This window comes from Perna viridis, chromosome 4 (genome assembly GCF_037379345.1).
Source record: "Perna viridis isolate PV_CMFRI_1.1 ecotype Kerala chromosome 4, ASM3737934v1, whole genome shotgun sequence".
Taxonomy (NCBI): domain Eukaryota; kingdom Metazoa; phylum Mollusca; class Bivalvia; order Mytilida; family Mytilidae; genus Perna; species Perna viridis.
In genome coordinates this window covers 25,133,324-25,152,020 of record NC_142448.1, presented here as the reverse complement: position 1 = coordinate 25,152,020, position 18,697 = coordinate 25,133,324, and positions in this window count along the sequence as shown.

Sequence of the window (18,697 nt, the reverse complement as noted above, 5' to 3'; positions counted from 1 at the left end):
AGGACCATGAATACGGGTCATATGCAACTGTTTGGATATATGCAGAGTACTAATGTTAATGCAACCACATACTAAATGTCATTGACTTATCATGCGTGGTTCATGTTTAATTGACTTAATCAAAAAAACTAACGTTAAATTTTAACATTAAATTTACACACTCAATGGACCATGACTCTCAAGGATATATTCATAATGTGGCTTCGAATTGTGATGTGGTGATGCTAAAGCAGTTGCACACCAAATATCATTAATATAGTATAAGGGGTTCATGTTTAAATGAATTTATCTAAAAAAAATAATAATAAATAAAATAAAATAAAATAACCATACCTTTTCCTTAGAGTGATTTCTTTTTTTGTTGTTATGTTGAAGTGGAAGTACTTGGCTTATCAATTTTAGAACCATCATCATCAGGCACTTCAAAGCTACAATTTTCTGCTGGAAGTTCATCTGATAAGGTTTCCTACAAACAACAAATCAAAACATTTATACAGGTCACTCCATACCAACTACTGTATGTACTAACAGAAGGCATTTTTAATCATATGAAAAGATATTTATTAAAAATACTGTAAACGTACCAATTTTCGCGGTGTTCAAACATTTGCTATTTTCACAATGGACAGAACACCACAAAAATAGTACCCATGAGATAGATTTTTAACACTTTTTAACACTAAGCATTTTTGAAACCGCGTAAAAAAATACCTGCGAATATGTTCAGTTTAAATAAACCACGGAAATTAGCAACCGCGAAAATTAATACGTTTACAGTATGAAAGGAAAATATTAATTCTGTAGATTGTTAAGCTGTAGTTAGAAAAGCTGTGGCATTTTAAACGTGGGTCAAGGCATGCTTTCACATCCCAAACGGCTAATATTTGCTTCACATTATGAATCCAACCTTTTCAATATGAACCATATCTATGGTGTAGAAAAAAATTAATTTCATATTTTACTATTATATAATGAAATATCATTCTCAGATTTATACTATTATCAAAATGAAATGTAAAAATACAAATGTAATTTTCACATGAAGTAAAAAATACAATAAATGCTCCCTGGCACATATCCCTCGGCTTGTGAAATAGTGTCTCCACCATTCAACAATAGGAGTAGACATAATAAACATGACACATAAGTACACATTAATGTATTTACATAATATATTAAAATCATATATTACACAGCACTATTCAAATCACTTCTATGTAAATGGCACAATACACCAGAGAAAGCTTGATATCAGTTACTTTAAACTCAGCACAGCATCACTTATATTAAACATTACTATTACACTACATCTAGCATCTAAATACACATGTCACATTAAAATGATTAAAAACAGAATAATATTAATCTACCTTCATTCACAATTTTCACTATATCAGCTCTGCCAATATCGTGTAGTTTAAAGCATTCCAAACATTGCTAATTCTTTTAAGTATTCGGGTTAACTCTACAATTAGATTGTTGGCCAATGCCGAATTCACCTGGTCTCGTCCCTCAGGGCTGTTTAACATGCCTTCTACATACAGACACTGTTAGTGGTGCTCCGATTTTCTTAATACTATCTTCACTTGCCACCTCGGGTTCAGTCTCATGTTTAACCTCAACTGCAGCATCAGCTTCGACAACATACTCAGGAAAAACATTTCTTACCGACACTTTCATTCTTGAAAAATACTGAATTGAGCTTTCTGGGAAGGTTTATACTTTCTTGGCCAAATGTTTTGCTTTTTTGTAAGTATACTTAAAATAAATGTATATATAGAAAACTACAGAACAATATATAAAATATCAAATATGATTAAAACAAATTATATACACTTATTATTTACAGAATCTACTTTTTCACAATTTATGGAAATCATCTTATGAATGGGAGAAACGTCAGATTAAGATTGAAAAAATAAAAAAAGATTGAGTCTAATATGGACAAAGATGTCCCCACATAATAATAATTGTAGATTCAAGGCCATTCTAGACAAAAGGTTAATGTCTGTCACTTCATCCATATGGAGTGACTATATGTGTACCTGACTAATTTTACTACACACAATGGCCATAAATAATTAACTAGAATCTGGTAGAGCTTTCTCCTTTACATGGATTCAAAAGTTTTTATCACAAAATAAATCTATAATAAAACATTAAGACAATGGGATTTCTATTATACACTGTTCAGTAAATTACAGCGGTACTGCCGTGATCGGTCCAAGTCGCTTGGATCCCTAGAAAATCATGAAAATTGAAAGTTAGTCATAAACAAAATGTTACACGGAATGGTCAAAATATGTATCATCAATACTGATATTTAATTTTTTTTCTTTTTACACAATAACTTGTAATTATATCCTGAAAATAGTAAAAAACAATGTATAAAATGTATCATTAGGTAAGACATATTATTCACATTCAATTTTTTATTAAAATGTTTTACCGAACATTTTCAAAAATGCATGTTAGTTTTTGATCTGAAAAGGAAAACTATTTTATAAAACTTTGTTTATTGTTCACAAATATCTCTGTTCAAAGTTGACGAATAATTTGTTAATTTGTAGAGGTAAAATAGGGTAAAGGGAATCAAGATTCTAGTGGAAATCAAACGAATGTAATCCAGCGACAAAGACCAGACATGGATAACAGACACACTCAACATCGAACATAAACTCGGATTCCACTAAAAACTAGGGGCACGGACTAGGTGCACCGGTAAGGTGAACGTCCTCTGCTTTCCTAGAAACACCCGCCGAGTTGCTCATAAAAAGTTATGTCCAGTGTAGACGAAAGAGGAAAGGAAAACTATGAGACATTGAACAAACTAGTTTTCATGGTTCAAATGGATACAATGTAACGATCTACGAGTTGATGACGACCATAAAAAGTATGTAGTGATAACTTCGATCTTGTAGCTATACAAAAAATCTGCGTAGTTACGGTAAGCTCTGGCATAACGTATGAGTTGCGATATGAAAACTCCATACGCAGTTGCTGAAGGGATGTTGCCACAGATGGAAGGAAAGTCGACAATACGGAATGAAAAGTTATTGCGTTTGTCGTATAGATTGTTCAATAGTTTTCATTTACAATCGATCTCTAAGTGTAGGTTATGCATACATTTATTACCTAATACATTACTTTACGAAATAAGTTACAGTTCAGGTTTGAAGTTTGCTCAGGTCCATCAATTTTTATGAGTTATATTACTTGGACTTAGAACGTTTTTTTCGTTAACAAATTATACATAATGTTTACATTGTATTATCTTCATCATGTGTCTTTACTGCAATGCAATACTATCTGTGGGCTAGTTTGAAAATCATAATTCCAAGTTTTAATCAAATTAAAAAGAATATTGTGACCAAAGTTTTTTCCAAGGAATCCACTGAAGAATATGTCTCAGCCACTTAAGTGGGGCGTCATATTGTTTTGCTCTGTCCGTCTGTATGCCAGGCCGTTACTCTTTCGTTAGCGCAACTCTTAAAAAAATCTACTATTTGAAATTTTGTCCTCCCACTTCCCCACTTGGGTGTTTACACATATGTTTTACTCTGTCTGTCCATCACACTTCTATAAGCGCAACCAAATTTACGATCCACTGAGTTTGAAATATGCCCCTTTGAACTTTGGACCGGGGAGAAACGTGCGTTTTGTAGATAAAAACTAACATCAATTTTGCTATAATTAATAAATGAATTTCGTTTTCTTGTGACCGAAAGCATTTCTAACAGGGATGAGAATCCTAGCAGTCCGAAAGAAAAATGTAAAGACTGTATATTAATTTGACTTTGATTTCAATGGTACCCCCTCCACCTGGTTGTAAAATTTCTAGCATGGTACAAAAAGTCGGCGTAGTTTGGCAAGCTCTGGCGTAGCATATGACTTTTAAAATGAAAACTCCATACACAAATGGTGAAAGAGTTGACGATAGGGAATCATCAAGGAGTGATCACGTATGTCGTTTACTAGTAGATTGTTCATAAGTTTTTTCTTTTCCATCGATTTCTGATATTACGTTAAGATATTAGGTTAATTTCATAGTGTATGTAGTGTCCTTTATCTCAAGTTCTTTGAGGTAGATACGATGTATATTTTGGAAATGTTTAAAGACAACAATTTATCTTTATAGTGGAAACTGATATCAAAGGATCTGGCTAAAGTAAGTTATTTTTGAACCCAATAGCTATAAAGTCAGTGTCATGGGAGTGTAGAAAAAGATCAGCGAGTTGTGAAGCACAATTCTTCCCGTTGGTATGTCATCCTTCTGTTGAAGACATGACAAATGTGGTGTCGAACAAACATTTCACCAATTTGAAAACTTTTTCTTCGGTATATTCAGGAGATTATTTGAAATATTTTTTTTTCTATAGCATGGACAATATTTACAAACGTAATTAACTTTTATGTTAAAGGTTTTCCATTTTTGTTAAATTTTAAATGAGTATTTGGAATAGATATATAAAGATTTTTTTTTTTAAATCATAAGTCTTGATGCTAATATATTCCGATAATAATCTAGCATTAAGTTGTCAGTATGATAGTTAATAGTCGAAAGAGGCCTGATAGTACATTTTGCAGATCAAGCTATGAAGCATTATTTGTATGGTGGAAGGATTTGATCTGCGTATTTTTCGTTGTGTTTAGGGGTAGATGGCTAACTTGAAGAAATTACATCTTTGTAGTTTGGCTTCTACTCGTTTCTTAAATATAACGTTACAATATTGACAACGTCACAGATACAATGTAGTAATGTCGATGGTACAAATGTCGACGTTATAAGTTCCCGCCATTCTCAACATTCTGGGGGCCACAGAAAAATGGAAAATGAAAAATAAAATTACAAATTCAATCCAAAATACTTGATATTCTTAAAGTCTTTGTGTCAGTGATTAAAATACTTAAATTTGACCTTAAAAATACAGTCTCTGACGTGGCCCACGCAATTATAGTTACTTGGTCATGGTTTGACTGTCACTCTCTGACACCGGAAGAGTAATCAAGGGAACCAAGGTTATAGTGGTAATCAAAAGAATGTAATCCAGGGACAGACATGACATGGAAAACAGACATACACAACAAAGAACATAAAGAAACTAAAATGATACATACAAAGTACCAAAAGCCAATGAGCAACTCGGACTCCACTAAAAACTGGGAGCATGGACCAGGTGCATCAGTAGGGTAAGCGTCCTCTGCTTTTCTAGAAACACCCGCCGACTCGCCCTCGTTCATTGGATCGTTCAGTTCCAACGGATACAACTTCACTATTGGGCGATTTGTGATTCCAGTGTCTGTTTTGATTGCACTAAGAGTTAATCCGTCATTACAGCGATTCATTTATTTTGCAAGTGCTAGTTTCCATGTTAATCGCTTCAAGAGTCATATTATACAATATTTCCTACACGAATTAACAGAATATTGTTTCCTGAAACTCTGTGATATTCCCTACAAGATGTAAGATACTCTTTACTCCAACTTGTACGAAAGTGGTCAATTAGTTGTTCTTCTTATATATTGAGTGAGTCAAGTTCTTTTGGTCTTTCCGGATAAATTGAGTTGGACTTGCTTGCTCTTTCAAACAACTTATCACCATTTGAGTTTCATGATCTCAAATGGAATCTTGCGATGGAAAGTGATTTGCGTGATTCAACATAAAAGTTCAAGAGTTCCGAGTCATCTTGAAAACTGGTTAAGGTTTTATCTACATACAAGTTTCTCTGTTAATTTCCAGATTTTTTCTCCAGATCATAGTTTGTTTGGTCAAATGAAATCAAAACGTTCATCACTGAAGCGGATTTCTTTTTGCTAGGTACTGGTATGGATCCTGGTAGTAGGTATCCCAACTTTGAACTTTTCAAAGAATAACGTGATCTTCGCGAAGTATGTTCCAATAAAAATCGGCTCCTATAAGTAGAGATTTCTCGAATTATTCTCTATCTGTATCTTTATCAAATAATGCACAGTTTGGACCAGTTTCGAACACTGATTTCAGAGCGGTGATTCGATGTTTGGTACAATTACGACATTGATAGGAAATCGAATCTCTAAGTTTTGCTATCGTCCATTTGTCGCTAGCATTTTCTTTAGTTATATATGTAATAAACTCTGGAGGTAATTTACCAAACATGACGGGGATCGACATTCTCCCGGAGTAGGAACCATAGGGCTCCGCCACAGGAGGCTAAATTGCCCGACCCTACCCACCTCTCCCTATTTCCAATGGCAATCAAAATTCCTCGACCGCATTATCCTTGTGTCCCATCCCATTTTTCATTTCATCATCATTTCATGTTCACTTTATCATCCACTTCATGTTCATCGCCTGAATATAGCCAAAATATTGCTGATCGGGCGTTAAACCCCAATAAACAAACAAACAAACAAAGAACCAAAAATTTCCAGACATTATTCTTGTTATTTTGTAAGTCCTTTGAATATTTTCTATACGCTCGTCGGGAGACCATATCTAATAGAGCTCTCATGTATGCATTTGTTATTTTGAAATTTCTACAGCTTTATTGTAATTGTAATTTGTCATGGTAAGTCCTGAAATTACACTAGCTGCCTCTCATTTTCATAATAATTTTGGATTAAAAAAAATTCCCAGAAATATTGCCTTTTTAATATATCTCCGTGAAACTCGGATAACGATAGCTATGGTAGTCTATGATTTCGTCTTTACTTTGAGCTTGATTGCAATATTTCTTGACTTGAATTTGAAAATGAATTTGAATTTGGTACTCGGATTCGGCGCTTCGTAATACTGATGAGATTGTTACAGTACTGATTTCAGATTTGAAAAATTTTGCGAATTTTGCAATCTATCTCATAATAATACTCATCTGTTTCGAATAAACCATCTGTCATTCCGTCTGTATCCACTTCCCTGAGTATCTGTTTATCTATTTCGGCAAGCATTGACGACTTCTTCTCCGCGGATTGAAGCGAGGAAATCAGAAACAGAAATCCTAATGCAATAAACTTGAATTTGCTTTCTTCACCCTTATCAACAGACAGCAATTTAAAAAAAAAATTATAAATTTTAAAAGTGTCAGCTTTAACAAATGAAAATATTATTTTGATTATCTCGTTTTTATTTTGTGCATACTAAGTGCCTTTCTCCCTCTATGATAGTACAGAAGAAATTTACAGTTTAAATAAAAGTAACAATAAAAAAGGTTAAAAGGGGGAAATGCACGATGAGAAAATGAACACAGCTAAGCGCAATATTCTGCGCAGGCCTAACAACCGTTTTTTGCTTTACTACCATATGTAAGCATGCAATAATAATTCCTTCAAAAGCAAGCAAATTAAATCTTTGTACAGAGGTTTGACATTTAAACAATCTCTAGTGTTAGTTAGTTGGTTTGTTGGGGTTGAACGTCCGAGCAGCAATATTTCAGCTATATTCAGACGATGAACATGAAATTGATGATAAAATGAACATGAAATGATGATGAAATGAAAAAGGGATGGGACACAAGGACAACGGGGTCGACAAATTTTAATTGCCACTGGAAATAGGGAGAGGTGGGTAGGGTCGGGGAATATAGCCTCCTGTGGCGGAGCCCTATGGTTCCTACTCCGGGAGAATACCACAGTAGGGTTCTTTAACGTGCGAGGAACGTGGCATCTTTCCCAACACGGTGCACCACTATGGTTTGCGGTCAGGTTTTCCGTATTATAGCCTGACAACCCCAGCATGTAACACGCCAGGGGTACCCCATTCCACCACCTGGGGCACACATCCCAGTTGCTCTGTGGGCAGAGCGCCCTAGCCCCCGGCTAGGGTTTTGAGCACTATTTAGTCGCCTTTTACGACAAGCCTAGCGCTGCTGCAGGCCTATTCGTTTGACACCCGGACCTGCACAGGGCATATGACAAAAACTATAATAACTGTAATTTTGTTTGTTTTAGCAATAAAGGGAGAATTTATTTAGATTTTGTTTTTCATTTTTTAATTTTGAAATGTAATTTTGACAATAAAATAGTCACATTGCTGATAATAACTTTGCATTATCAACTGAAAGTAATAATATGGCGTTTAGTTTGGTACTTTCATTAAATTTTCCTTAAAAAGAACATATTTTACTTGGAATCCGTTTCAGATACTCGTATATTCCCTTTTTTATTTATTTATTTTTTCAAATTTGTGTAGCGGGTATGGGGGTAGCGGAATTCATGTTGTGTTTATTTTTCCTGATATGGCTGCTTACCAAATTGTATTTCCAAGTCAAAGAGTTTCTTATCCGGTGTCCATTTTCTAGTTGTTTGAAAATTATTGTTCAAATATATCAGGGAAGTGAAAGTTCGCCAGTTCTTGGTTTCATCGAGATCAAATTTAAAAGTGTTGATAAGCTATTTATTATTTAACATGACATCTGCTCTCTTTCTTAAATATTTTATTAATTGTTGTGTTTTAGTTCTATAGAAGTTCTTTCATATCTAAAATTCTTCCAATGGCTAAAAAATATAAATATGTCGTTTTATTAAATGCTTTGAAAAAAGAAACAAAAAGTAATAAATCTCTTAATTCGGACCAGAATTACATTATAACATTATATAGACAGCATTAATTTCGTGTTAGTGATTGAAATAAATAGATTTACGTCTAGCATGAACTAAATATACATACATGTATACAGAAACCTGAAAAATGAATTAACATGTGTCTTGAATTAAGATGTTTATTTCAAAAGCCAGTAAACACTTTTTGGAATACATAAAAAAAACATCTGGTTTCATTTATTTATACTTGAAGTTCCCTTTGTACGGATTATTCCACATCCACAAAACTAGTATAGACACTCAAGTACATTGTTGTGTAGTTATATCTTCTAGAAGAACCACGATTGTTTGTTCCTGACTATAGTCAGGGTCATTTGTATCGGGGGTTTGATTTACACTGCGCATTCAAGTGTTTGTGGTTTATATCTGACCCGTTTCTGCCAGAAGCAATGCTATACCAGTTTTGCGTTTGAAGTCATCAGAATTTCAGTTATTGAAATAAAAAAAAAACTTAGTGAAAGTGTAAGTGATTACGAGGAGTGCTACTGTTTTCAACTATTTTGTAAAGTGCTATTTAAATAATGTTGGTCAAACGTAATCTTTTTTGTTTTCAGACATAGTTTCGTTAAGATATAATATATATAAAAATTGTTAACCATTGTTAACTGAAGAGAGTAGTTGATATAATTTAAATTCTAGTTAAGTTAATTTAAGTGAGAATATTTCAATGGTAATTTTAAAAGAATTCATTAAATAGAAGGGACCAACTTTGATGTATTCGGTTGAATTTAATTTCTTTTTAATACATTTTAAGCCAAGAATGCTCTAACGAGGTCAGTTGCCTATATATTTAAAGCGAATTAAAGCGTAATAAGAAAATGACAAATTCACACCGACGTTAAAGAAAAAATACTGCTAAATGTATTAATATTTATATTAAAAAGTATATTAGTCAATTTGTTATCTAAATTTAATCATAGAGTCATATGTGGCAGCATTTTGCATCTTCATCATCACAATTTTTTGAAAATTATAACTAGTGTTGAGGAACATACTTTATATTTCTTAGCCTTTCCTATGGTATTTTAGTTCACATAAGACATATGAACCTTCTCAAGTTCTCCTGGTATGCTTTACTCATCTCTTTAGAAAAAATGACTTTGCATTCAAAAGTAATTCAAGTCATCGTTATCTGAAGAATCACTTGGGGATTGTTGGGATAAATTGATGGCACTGATGAATGATATAACGACTCGGTCCACACCTGATACTTTTAACAGTTGCTAATAAGACACTTTTATCTCCAATATATGTTGCCCTTTTTATACTACATATTAGATGGCACTTAATACCTTTGCAATGATATAAAGAAAAGGCAACGAATAAATGATAGATTTAAAACTAGTCCAAAGGTTGTCAGAGACTTCATAGCTTAAAAATATATATTTAGTAAGATTATGATTAGAATTAACTATAGTTCACGATCAACCAGGACAGCCAGTCAGTGTAGAAAGACAAAATGACGATATTAATGTCATGACTTTTGTGGAGAGTCGATGAGAGTACAAAATAGTCAATGCGACCATAAATTGTACAATTTCTATAAAAGTCATTGGTAAAACACTTTAAGAAGCTTTATTTGGGAAATCAGCCAGCACACAGTTGATTCTTCAATATGATCTGAGAAGTTATATATAGCTATATAGCTGTAAGTTTGTACTTTATTACTAATAGTCTTTATGTTTTTCAAGGATAAGTATTATTTGTGGGTTACTACATGTCTTTTTAGTTGTTTTCGTGGTTCGATCAAGCACAAAAATTTAATTTTCTGCTGAAAACGTAGAAGCTATGTAAACACAAATCCACTAATTGAAAACTCAACCGCAAAAATTGATGTCAGCGAGTGTCAGTACCTTCATATTTTTAGTGTAAAAAAGGTGCGCAATTTTACGATTAATGCAAGAATCCGGGTTTTTTTTTAAGGCTGAAATTAATTGTTTAATTTTTTTGTCATTATGTCAATAAAGCTAACACTGATTAATAACGCTCCGTGCAGGTCCGGGTGTTAAAAGAATAGGCCTGCAGCAGCGCTAAGCTTGTCGTAAAAGGCGACTAAATAGTGCTCAGAAACCTAGCCGGGGGCTAGGCGCTCTGCCCACAGAGCAACTGGGATGTGTGCCCCAGGTGGTGGAATGGGGTACCCCTGGCATGTTACATGCTGGGGTTGTCAGGCTATAATACGGAAAAACTGACCACAAACCATAGTGGTGCACCGTGTTGGGAAAGATGCCACGTTCCTCGCACGTTAAAGAACCCTGCTGTGGTATTCGATAGGAGTAGGAACCTTTGCGCTCCGCAACAGGAGGCTAAATTGCCCTACCTTACCCATCCCCCTTGTTCTAGTGGCAATCAAAATTTGTCGACCCTATTATCCTTGTGACCCATCCTTTTTTTTGTCTTCATTTCATGTTCATTTTATCATCCATTTCATGTTCATTGTCTGAATATAGCTGAAATATTGCTGCTCGGACGTTAAACCCCAACAAACAAACAAACTGATTAATAACTGACTATTATATGCAGGGAAATATAGTTTCTTACATTGTACCGAATGGCTTATCAGTTTTCGCCGATCTCGATAGTCAAATAACGATATTAACAACAAGATATTGATTTGATGATTTCTCTAATCGAGGTAGTCAGTTGACAGTATTTTCATTACGAACTGTGACGAGTGCCTGAAATACCGTCATTTTAGTATCGACATTTGAGATTCTAATAATCCACGGGGTTATTATGTCAGACTCTCTTTCTCAGATTTTTAAACAAAGGAGTTTACAATTAAAGATTTAAATTCTCTTAACCGGTATGCGTAAGGTCGTCAGCAAAAACGGCTGGTAATGATGACGTTACATTGAAGTCAAACCATTGTGCTGAGAAAAAAAACATGTGAGTTTATCAGTATGTACATATGTCGTGTCGTTGGATAGTAGATAATTAATAGTAATGTCACTTCTTGTTATATTAAGTGCAAATGTTGGTAAGAATCAGGCAAAATGGTAAAAATCATCTCGTCAAAAAACCCAGTGATCAGACAATATAATTTCGTCACTTAAGGGTGCTTTCTCTATTTGAAAAAGATCATATTTAATGATTGAATAATTGGATTTGCTCATAAATTTTAATAGGATGTTAAAAAAGGAGTTATCTGCCCTTTTCAGTGTATTTAAATGAAATAATGACTCGATTTACGAAATCCACTTTTTTCTTGATTCTGATTGTGCAAATATTTATATTGAGCTTTCAAAATGGTGCTTTTTCATACTATGTTATACTATTCCTGGTTATTACAGAGATTAGCTTAACTGCAATGCATGATTTAAGCACTTGGGAATCAATTTAATACTATCTAAAATACGAAAATACAAATCAAATATATTTCAAATTTTGATATGCTGAACACATGTTTCAAGGACTAACCTCTCGTCAGCAGAATTAGAATCAAATATATAAAAAAGATCTTAATCCAGAAATTAATTGTATACAAGAAGTACTCAAAACCAAAACTATCGAACTAACAAGCCATATCAATCTCCGAGAGGTTCAAGCATGTTTAATACAAGCAATGAAGCCTCAGTGTTTTAGGTATTTTGAAATTTTAAACTAAACTGCAAATTTGGATAGATATAATAGATAAAATCTAATTTAATTCGGGGCAAGACAAGTCTGACTACTTGGCTGGTAAATAACATCGGGAACCATTGGTCCACCCGCAGTGGCATCGACTCAGTGGTTATCAACAACAAAAATACCAATCATACATATTGAAAATTTGGTATGCTTTACACGTGTTTCAAGGAGTAACCTCTTGTCAGCAGCAATAAAATCAAATTTATGGGGAGATCTAAATCCAAAAATTAATTGTATACAAGAAGTACTTAAAACCAAAACTATCAAAATAGGATGTCAAATCCATCACTGAGAGGTTCAAACATCTGCAATACAAGGAAGGAATGTAAGTATTTTAAAATTTGTTATACTGCAAGATTAAGGGACGTAACAAGTTTTGATTGGAAAGAAAGTTACAAGTTGGGATTTTTTTTCATTTTCTCACGATTTTTTTTCTGTTTTTCTGTAGATTTAATTTTAATCAGATTCTTCATGTTACTTACTCAGATTTATGAGTTATGACCAGGGGCTTTTTATATCAGAGTATTAGGAGGAAAATTTATTTTTCTAGTCGCGTTTCTGTACTCCTACAAAAGTTTTTTTTATTTTAATTTAAATCGAATTGATATATTGTACGCACTTTAGCATTTGTATGTTTACAAAGAGAATACAACTTCAAACTGAGTTGAACAAAAACCCTCAAGTTTGATTTTCTCCCTTTGATGTCCTCCAAAAGTACATGTCTACAACTGATGGCCAACCTTTCTCTAAATTCTCTTCAGCAGTTTAGTTACAAGATATTTAGACAGACAGGGTTATTCCTTTACACCCCCCAAATTTGTTTGGAGGGGTATAATGAATTTATTAGTGCTAGTATTAATATTTTCAGTAGAGTATTTTAGTAGGCTCTTGCCCATTTTAATTGACAGCGGTAGCTTTAATTACGACTCTAAATAACAAGGCTAGTTAAGTACTCCTTTCTCTCAAACTTTTCTGCAGTATGAATTCTTTGTTGAACTTAGATATAGAAAGTTAAAAGTCAAAATGTTTGCAAATATAACTGTTATAATACAGTTAAAGTTTGTTTAAGAACAAAGATACTCACGTGTAAAGAATTTGGTTGAAAAGGCAGGGTAAAATATGTGATCAAAGAGTGCATATATGTACATGTGCTATGCAGATAAAGTACAGAAAACGTAAATATAAGTATGTGCATATCGATGTATATGTGATATCGAGGAGTGAATCACATGATATGCAAATCAAATCAAAGTGAGAATTGTTTTCCTTCATTTTTTATACAAGTACCGTACCTCCTTTGAATTTCAAAATCAAGAACTTTTCACTTCAGTAATTTGAAAGTTATAATTAGTGGTAACTGGCTCAAGAATTATGCTTACAAACTACGATTCAAAGTGAAATTATTTTAAAGTTCACGGTTCTCTTCGTATGATAATGCATTCAAAATTCATAAAATGTGTGCACTTATGGATCTCTATTCGAAGTAGGGAATTTATCTGCAGTGTAACTTAAACTTTTGCCATTTTCATCAAGTGAAAAAGGCAGATAAGTAAAATAAGACACCGGATTTTATAGAATCTTTTAAAATCATGTTTAATCTTTTAAAAACATTAAATTTAAAGTCTGAGGGAAAACCATCATCATTTCCAAAAATTGTCGAACGTTCTGTTTTTATCCAGGATAATGGAGATGGACACAATGTTAAATCATACATTTATAGTGGAAGGATTGAGGTTAGATCAATCAACCCACTCCTTAGTGATCAATACAATGTTAAGTCGTACCTTTTAAGTAGCTCGACTGAGGTTTAATCCATTTCCCACTTTCTTGTAATGATAAAGAGGTGAAATAAGTTCAATTTGTCGTGTGCATCACTAGATATCCTATATAATGACAACGAAAAGAAAAGTAAGTTACATTAAGAAAGTATGTCAGGAATATACCTGTAAAGTCACTAGTTTTAAAATTCTTAAACATATAAATTGTGATAAAAACTATGATTTGATTTGCATAAAAATAAAAGTGATTTTAAACCTACTGTAATCAGCAGAGTACCGAACAATTAGAATTTTTCTTCTAGAATCAAGAACCCTGATAAACAACCATGCTTTGGAGGAGAGAAAGACAAGGTATACTCATCAGGATAATTGTTTAAAAACAATTCCTACAAAAATATCATTCATATGTATATATATGAAATTGTTAGGCTTCAAAATGAACCATATGTAAAACTAGCCCTGCTACTTACTGTACCATTTCAATGAAGTTCTCAGTGAGCCAGTTGCAGTTATATTCTCACTATTCTCACGAAAGTCCAGAATCAGTCAAAAAGATTCAATGAAGCAGGTAAGACTTTAATATGATAATTGAAATAGCTGTTTAATATTCATTTCTTTCTTTAGCTACTTTCTTACTGTAAAATAAAATGTATTATTATTTGACAGCCATAAATCCTATAATTAATGGTTTACAATGAAATATAAAAGCTACTCTGTCTACCGTTTTCAAAAATATGTTAAGGAAATGATAGGGTGCTTTTATTGCTGTTTTTAGTAATAACGGTCTTTTCAAATAAAGAAGGCATCCTTGAGTGATATTGTCCGATCGGTGAGGATTTGACATTCATGTTTCTGATTGTTTCTCAGTTTGCCTGATTCTTACAAAACTTACACTTAATCATTTATCTGCATGATGAAAACATATTCCCTGTGATTATTTTAACATATCTGAAACATAGGAAATTTCAATTGATAAATGATTCATTTGCAATATGCATATGATTTTTATGCATTTATGTTATTAAGTTATTAATATCTTGCGTACTGTGTTGCATTATTTTTGACAAATATTATGTCAGCATCTAGTTGTAGCCGTATTAGTATATAAATATATACTAATGGATCCATGAAATTGTAAAAAGGGTAAAAAACAAAGTCAAGGTTTGAAAAGTAATTTTGTATAGTCTAATTGCTTATGTTTTTGCATTTCTAAGAAAGAATCTGACTAATTATCTTATCATTATTCTTTTTTATGCAAAGGATTCTGTGTTGGTATCTTGTATAGTGAATAAATGACCGTTTTCCAGTTCATCTTGATTGCTGTTTAGTCTCAAATGCATGTACTGATGTCGTCTTAAAATTACTAATTAATAAGTTCCTTTTAAACTGCAGCATTGGAGTACTAACTGGAATTAAAATACAGTTTTTAAAATCTTCATCATCATTCCATTTTATGTGGCTAACTTCAAACCGTAATATTCTTTTGCGATTAGACATCTTTCTCGAGAATAACGCTGTCGCGAATTCTTTCTTTAAAGTTACTTTCATATGACGAACGATCGTGAATTTTAGACTGTTCAATAGAGTCTGTGCTGTTTATACTGATGACAAACAGTTTCAAAGTAAATCGTACATTTTCAAGTTACTGAAATCGAAAATCTCAAATATGTTCTAAACATATAAATATCATAGGCTTCTGTACATTTAACAATAAAAAAGACAAGAAGGAACGTTGGTTAGTTACCATACTAAAACATATTCTCTAAGAAAAAATATTCCGTCGAAGTGTATCGACCAGGAATCATGCCTCTATCAGCGTACTATTTTTATAAATAGGTTATCGTTTGGTTGTTGTTAGGACTAAATTGTGCGAATGCAACTTCGTCCTCTTTAGAATTGAATGTACTTTTATATGTCATTGATCCTAAGCGATATATATTTATGATGTTTTGTATGTATTTTCCTTTAACTCTTGTGTTACATTAGAGTGATGTAGCTACATATACTTTCCTGAAAGGTATACATTTGGTAAATCCATGTCTGATTTCTAACGATAAAATTAATCTCGACTGAGTAAAATGATTCAATTTAGTGATGTAAATGTTCCCATATAACTTGGTTGCACTGTAATGTCTTAAGCATCCCCTTTCGTTACAAGTATTGTTCTGATATTAACCAGAAATCATTGAGGAAAACTAAAATACTCTTTAAAGATTACTGCTTTCATTTTAAATCAAATTTAGAATTCCCAGGAGTCTGGATTGCTTAATAAATGTTTCCTTATGGCTTAAGGTTGATTTACTGTGTCGTTTTACTTGAGACAGCTATTGACATAAAACTTACTAGATTTATAAGCTGTGGAAGGTTTAGTAGGTTTTATTCAGAGAAAACTTCAATATAGTTTCGACTTTTAACATGATTGTCAGGCCTCTTTACGTAAGCGGTTATTCAATTCTGTCTACAATAATCATAAATGAGACATTTGATAAAATTCACATCGCAGTTGAGAATTTTGTAATTGCCTTACTCCTTTCAATCATGCATTTGTGCCTTTGTGGTATTTGAAATTGATATGTTCTAACTATTAAATATCTAAAGGAGAAGTGACAATCCCGAATGTACAAACGAGTGAAAAGTTTGTAAAAAAAGTGTCAGGGACATCATAAGGACAAAATAATGAAGAACATATGACAGAGAAAGATAATATTTATGTTATTGCTATGGTTTTTGTTTTGGGTAGTTTAAAAGCTCTTCTGTAGCTTACACATTCATTGTATCCTCGGCGACTCTTATACTAGATATTTATGGTTTAATATGTTGATATATAAGCTTGTTTAGAATTAACTTCTGTTCTAAGTCAATGCATTTAATTTAGACTATATATATACATACGTCTTGGAATGAGACAACTGTATTCGCTACGTTGCTCAATCGGATCACGTTTGATACATGGAAGAAAACGTAAACATATAAGGGTCATAAAAACTTCCCAGCAATGTTAGGACTGTCAAATGTTGCATAATTTAAGTGAATAACATACATGTAGAAATGTGGTGTGAATATTACGTGACGATCAAACGAATTTTCAAAACACTCTATTTACGTGAATTTCATGAGAAGTTCGTTTGGCGTTGTTTGTATATGCACTGCAAATGAACATTTAGAGGCAGATAACTATGTTAAAAAAATCTAATATTATAACGAATTATTTCTAAACAGTGATACAGAGATCAAATAAAGGTCTTTTTATAAATAGAATTTAGTGGGTGAAATTTTATTGCCAGATCGGTGGAGTCTTTACTTTCATCTTTCACTTTTTTTACATTTTGCCCGATTCGTATATAGAATTGTAATTAAAATATTATTACGTAGAATCACACTTTAATTTTATTTTATTTAACAAAAAGGTAGTTTTAAATCTGAAATCTCATTAGACAATAATTTGTTTTCCGATTAAGATACTAGTAGATAGATTCAATTTAGAAGACTTGTGTAATTATACGGCGAACCCATTAGACTATATCATCCTTTAACAAAGACTTTACAATAGATTGAAAATTTATCATGTTTTTTTTTCTCTCTCCCAGCAACATTGACTAGTAATTAAATTAAAAAGGAAAAATACCGTTTGTAATAAAAAAAAAAATCACCATTGAGAGCTTCTTATTTCAGCTGTTGCTTGTAACAACCCCCACTTAAGATTTAAAACGGCCGGTCGAGACTTTTTTGCTTAACCATTTTACTTGTAACGTATAAAAATTTACGTATTAACTTTGAAGACCTTTTGAAGCATGGACTAACATTTGCATTTGCAATTTAAACGCACTTGAAAAGAAAATGAACACACCGTATGTGTTTCACATGTTATTTCTCTTGCTATCAAGAACTTATAAATACCGTGTCAAGAAAAAGAGAAGTTGTCCACAATATGGCACTATATAACATTATAACATATCAGTACCATATATTAATCACGTGTCGTCTATTTGCATTGAAAATAAACAATACATTGTTTTGCAAAGATATTAAGTTTTATAATGATTTCGAACTCTCCAAATTGACATGAAGCCTCTAAAGAAGTTTGCATTGAATTAAAATTGTACATTGAAACTAAATGTCTCATCAAGAATATTAAAATGTCCTCCAACGACAGACCTTGTTCTTTCCCATAGTTCATAGACTAATTTCGTAAATATGTTTGTGAAATCCCATGCTTTAATTTCATTTTATTTAGATTTGTATAGATAATGTTGAAATCTTAAATATCTCCCGGCTGCAATTCGTTTTCTTATTAAGATACCAATTGATGATTTAATTATCGCCAATTACATTAGACTTCATTATCATTTATAGAGAGTTTACTGCAGTTAGAAAATTCAATTTCAGTTTCTATGTATTTGCGTCTCTCAAAATTATATTTCTAATAGGCATTGATGAAAAGTGTTACGAACAAACTGCTCTTGGTTTATTTTCCCCGAATAGTTTGTGCAGTAATTATGTAGTGTTACATAGTAACTATTGAAAATTGTGCATCATACAGAGTAATTATTGAAAATTGTATAGTAGACCTGCCTAAAGCGATTTTATTATCACCGAATGGGTGCTAACTTCTTCAAAAATTTTCATTGGAATAAAATGAAACATTACAAAAGTTTGGGTTTATTTTTGGAAAGGGTGAGGAATATTGTCAAATGCTGATGAAAATTAAGTTC